We start from the raw sequence: 6,000 nt of genomic DNA, 5'->3' as shown, positions 1-6,000 counted from the left end.
AACTAAATTTCCTAAAAGTCTCCCAATAAACTAAAGTCAACCACTTGCCTTCCCTACCACTGTCCTTATGTGCCATTCCATTTCATATTGCTGTGCAACATCACATCTAGATATTTAATCGATGTAACTGTGCAACCATTAATTGATGTAACTCGATCAACCAGCACAACACTGAAGCTGTTCAACCAGCACAACACTAAAGCTGTTTTTCAAACATTACTGGATTGCTTTTCCTACTTGTCTGCATTAATTTACTTTTTTAAATTTATAAAAGCTGCCAATCATTGAACCCACTAGAAATATTGTCTAAGTCATCTAGTACTCTCCAACAGTCACTGAGTGATGACAGCCTCCCTAACACCTCAGCATCATTAGCAAATAACTGCAGATTGCTACTCAGCTTGTCCACCAAATCATTTGTTTATATAGAGAATAAGAGTGGCTCTATCACATTTCCCCTTGGGCACTCCTGACGATACCCTTGTCTCAGAAAAACACTCACTGTCGAGGACAACATACTGGGTTATATTACTTAAGATGCCTTTTGAGACACTCACATATCTGGGAACCTGTCCCATATGATTGTGCTTTTGTTAACAGTCTGCAGTTAGGCACTGTGTCATATGTTTTCCAGAAATCTGGGAATATGGAATCTACCTCTTGCCCTTGAATCAAGGTTAGCAGAATGTTGAGTGAGAAAAGCAGACTGTGAGTTTTTCACAAGTGATGCTTTCTAGATCCATGAAAGTTTGCTGAAAGAAGCTTTCTCATCTCCACGATATTTCTTATACTCAGACAGAGAATATGTTCAACAATTCTGCAGTAAACTGATTTTTATCTTGTGGGTCCCTTGTGTTATTCTTATATACAGGAATCACCTGCATTATTCTTGTCCCTTGGGACTTCCCACTGGGGTAGAAATTCACAATAAACACAAGCTAAATGCTCAATGCTGTAGAGTACTCTGTATAAAACCAGACTGGGATCTCATCTGGATATGACAACTTATTTGTTTATAACTCTTCCACATACTTCTTCTACTGTAGGAAAGCCTATCACTACTCCCTCCACATGGGAGTCTGTGCAATGGTCGAATGGTGGTATGCTGGCAATGAATATGTGCCATAACAAATTCAACCACAGTTAAGTTTTCAAATTATATAGTATTAGTGGGAGAAAAATTTGAAATTCAAACTGTTTCAGAGTTAAGTTTCAGTATCCTGTTTAATTTACTGGATAACACCAGCTAACGGTTCTTAACAAAGTCACACACATTCATTTTAGAAATCAGAATCATGTGTTTTCGTGTGGTTAAATTCACTTTCAGTTACATGAGATTATTAGCTCTGTCGACAGCTAAAATAAAGGCAAAACTACAGCCATTATTTTTTCCATGGGCATACAGATTAACCATATGGTTAACAATGATGGCATCATCTTGGGTAAAATATTGTGGAGGTAAAATAGTCCTCATTCCAGTCCTCAGTGAACAAAAGTGCATGAGAAGTTTTCTTAAGAGAAAATTGATATGTATGATTCAGGTCACAGTTATGTACTTTCTTTAAAGCCCGCTGAAATTGGCACTCAACCATGCACCAGAGTAGAGAGCAGTAATACAGTGTACTGTGTTCGTGGGTCCCTCAGTAGTCATGATACTAATGATGGCAGTGGCAGAGTGTGTTGCATTTAGAACCAATCCCTGAGGGCCCCAGTTTCCTGTAGATATTGGTAGGTGTGGGTCATTCCTATCAAGACCCAGAATCATTGGAGGGATAGGAAATTCTGAATAAAAATGGATAAAATAGCCCCTGTAAGTCCCATTAACACAATATAGGCAGGATGTGATGCTGCAAGGAAACTGGTATTATACACCATCTGCAGGTCAAAGAACATAGCAATCAGATGTTGGCAATTCAGGAAAGCAATGTGGACTGTAGATGCCAGAAGAATCAGTTGGTCTGTGGTGGACCAGAATGTCTGAAAGTCACTTTATTATATCCCTTTCCTTGGTGCAGTGCTGATGTTTTGATCAGTTTTGCATAGAGGTTTTGGCTGGAAGGGCTTATAGCTGGGTGGATAAATATCCAAGGGAGGTAAAACAGACTTTAATCTGTGGACTCCAGGGTTGATTCTTACTGTTCTGTTTTCCATTTTCTGATTTGTTAGGCTGAAACTTTTATTTACTAAACTTAGACAATTGAAATCTGTAATTCCTGTATATACTATAGCATTTATGATTCCTTTTTGATTATGCTTGGTGACTGCCAAATGATCAATTCTGAAATTAACATTTTCTGCATTGGCAAGAATTTTAGTGTAAAGGTTTGCCCATAGCCAATTAATCTTTCATTATCGTTGTATGTTCTTTCATTTGCTCAGTGCATCCCAATTGTTCTAAATTTCTTCTTTGTGCCAATTTGTGCATTAAAGTTTGACATGATCAGCTGGAATTTGAATAACTGTTTTTTGTAGGAGTTCCCTAAGTCATCGGCTGTTTGTGGCTGTTTACTGTTATTGTTGTTTGTGGAGATGAGTGAAATAATTAATGGGTATGTCTTATTTTCTTATTTGATCAGTGGAAATGAAATCCATTCAGAACGACATGTGAAATTTAGCACTTAATCGACAATATATTTACTAACTGCAAGTGCTATGCCAGATTGGTGCTGATTCATTGCAATCTGTTATTTAACCTACATTATTTGATCAAAAGTATTCAGATGCCCTACATAATGCATAATTGACCACTATGCAGCACAAGAAGCGTACCCACCAATATAAAAGGAGGCAGGGAGTAATTGTGTTATCTGTGGAGAAGCAGTAACATCATAGTGGGTCAGACCGAAGAGCTCGGTGACTTTGAATGAGAGCTGGTCATTGGATGTCATCCGAGTAAGAAACCCGTCAGGGAAATTTTAGCCTTTTTAAAGCTGCTGAAGTTGACTGTTGGTCATTCAGTAGTGAAGTGGAAATGCAAAGTAACAACCACAGCTATTCAAGAATAGGAAGCCTTAATGTACTGATGTACAGACACAGTCGAGTATTGCGAGGGTAGTTGTAAAAATTTGCAGCAAATCAGTGAAATGAATCACAAGAGTACTGCCAGCAGCCTAGCTAATGTGGTGTCTGCAGATGAGGAGTTAAAAATAATGAGATACAATGATCGAACAGCTTACAAAAAGCCACACATTCTGTAGTCAGTGCTAAGCAATGCTTCAGTTGGTGTAAACAGTGATACCACAGGATAATGATAACTGGAAATGAGCGGTTTGGAGTGATTATTCACACTACACACTGTGGCAATCTGACGGAAGGACTTGAGTTTGCCGAATGGCTGTAGAATCTGTCATCCTGTGTAGTGTCAACAGTGAAGTACAGAGGAGGTGGCATTACAGTATGGGGATGTTTTTTGTTGTTGACATGCAGTCCCTTATTGTGCTTAATAAAACACTAAATGTGGAAAGGACAAAAGCATATTTTACAGCATTGTGTAGTGCATACCCTAGTGGAACACCTGAGAGATAATAATTGCTTGTAACAGCCTGACAATGTGCCATGCCATATACAGAATCTGAAAGGGAATGATTTATGGACAATAACATTCGTGAAATGGAATGGTCTACCCAGATTCCTGACCCGAACTGAACGGAAGACCATTGGCAGGACTTTGACTTTGGTACACACCCCAGCAACCAACATCACAACCTTCTCTGGTTTCAGCTCTTGAGGAATGATGGGCTGCCGTTCCCCCACAGACATTCAGGAAGTTGACCAAAAGCGCCCCAAGCAGAGATGACGTCCTCATAAACACCTACCCAATATTAATGTTTACTAATATGTTCCTGGATACTTTAGTGTATAATTTGCATACCCAAAATAAATTGCACCTCTATATTAGGTTTTTGACAGGGCTAGAATTTGATTATTAAATTTATCATCGTATCTACATCTAGATATATATACGTCCACACTTTGCAAGCCACCACATGCTGCCTTCTACCATGGCTAGTCATTCCTTCTTCTGCTACACTCTCAAATGGAGTGACAAAAAAACTACTGTGTATATTCCTCTGGATCAGTTATAATTTCTTTACCTTGTCTTTGCAGTCATTATGTGAGATATACGAGGGGGCATTCTATAATTAGAGACAGACAGACTTATGTATAAATGAAACAGTTTGTAAGAGGAGTTGACTTTAATTTGGAACGATTGGGATGAGTTGAGAACAGTTGCAGTTGAAAGAAAATTGTTTTGTTTACAGCCTCAAGCTGCATTTAATGATAGTGTGCCTGCTTGAAGTTTCCACAACATTAAGTGATCCATTTTTTGCTTTCTGAAGGTGAAAACTGGCTAAAATCAATTCTTGAATTTTTTTACAGGTTGGTGAAAGTTGTATGAAGTGCAAAAATTTTTATAAGTGGTTAGAATAGTTCAAAAATTGTCAAACCTCAGTGAATGATGAGCAGCATCCTAGCTGTCCAGTTGAAGTGTAAATTCCTTTGCATGCATCCTGCATTTGGCAAGATTGGAATGTTACAGTTGAACATATAGCAAAAGCAACTGCAATAAGTTTTATCACAGTTCATAATATTATCAGTAACAACCTCAAGTTCAGTAAAACAAATGGAAGGTGAATCCTGAAAGAGTTACTGCAACAGTACAATGAAACAAAACTCTGCAGACTTGAAAGAAGACTATGAAAGGAAAGGTGACACTTTTCTAAACAAGAATTTAATATGTGACAGTACTTTGGTTCATCATTTTGAACAAGAATCCCAGAGACAAAGCATAAAATGAAAGAATTTTTGGGAAAGTGGCTCAAACAAAAAGACAATGACTTCTTTGGCCCCAGGTAAAAAAAAAATCTGATTCATCATTGGGGAAAGTGTATTAATATTGATTGTATATTGATGGTGATTATGTTGAAATATAGTAAAAGTATAATTTTGTAAAAATACAGTTTTTTTTCTAAATCAATTTGTCTCTTTATTTGTTAAATGCCCCTCATACACTGGTGGCAGAAGAATTGCTCTGTAGCCAGTTGCAGATGCAAAAGCTGATCCTCTAAACTTTCTGAAAACAATGTCGCCTTCACAGGTGTTATCATTTGAGTCCATGGACCATTTCATTAATATTAGCATATTGATTCACCTTATCAGTAACAAATTTATCAACACACATCTGAATTGCTTCAATGTTTTCCTTTAACTTGATCTTTTGGGGTCCCAAACACTTGAAAAGTATTCAGTGATGGATCACACTACTATTCTATATGCAGTCTTCTTTACACTCGATCTATACTTTTGTAAAATTCTTCTGATACAGTAAAGCTGGCCACTATTCCTACAACCAATCTTATGTGTTTGTTACATTTCATATTGTTTTGCAAACTTACACATAGATATTTGATTTCATTGTGTTAAACAGCACACGGATAACATTGTATTCAAATGTTACAAGATTGGTTTTCCCACTCATCTGCATTAACTTATGGTTTTCTACATTCAGAGCAAGCTGCCATTCATGACACCAAATAAAAATTCTGCAGTCTACTACAATCACTCAGTGACAACACATTCCCATACACTAGCAAATAGTTGCAGGCTGCTGATTACCCTATTTATCAGATTGTTTCTGTGTATAGAGATCAAGAGTGGTCTTGTCACACTCCCCAGGGGCACTCCTGATGACACCTTGGTAACTGATGAAAACTTTCCTTCCAAGACAACATGTTGGGTTCCATTAATTAAAAAGTCTTTTGGCCACTCATGTATCTGAGAACCTATCCCATTTGCTTGTACCCTCATTAACACTCTGAAAATCTAGAAATACTAAATCTGACTGTTGCCCTTTGTTCGTGGTTTGCAGAATGTCATACAAGAAAAGAACAATTTGAGTTTTGCACAAGTGATGCTTTATAGATCAGTGCTGATTTGTGGACAGAATCTTTTCTGTCCCAAGAAAATTTATTATATTTGAGCTTAAAATATGCTCAAGAA

Source organism: Schistocerca gregaria, chromosome 2 (assembly GCF_023897955.1).
Source record: "Schistocerca gregaria isolate iqSchGreg1 chromosome 2, iqSchGreg1.2, whole genome shotgun sequence".
NCBI lineage: Eukaryota > Metazoa > Arthropoda > Insecta > Orthoptera > Acrididae > Schistocerca > Schistocerca gregaria.
The sequence above is the reverse complement of the archived record's forward strand: the minus strand, read 5'-3'. Positions refer to the sequence as shown.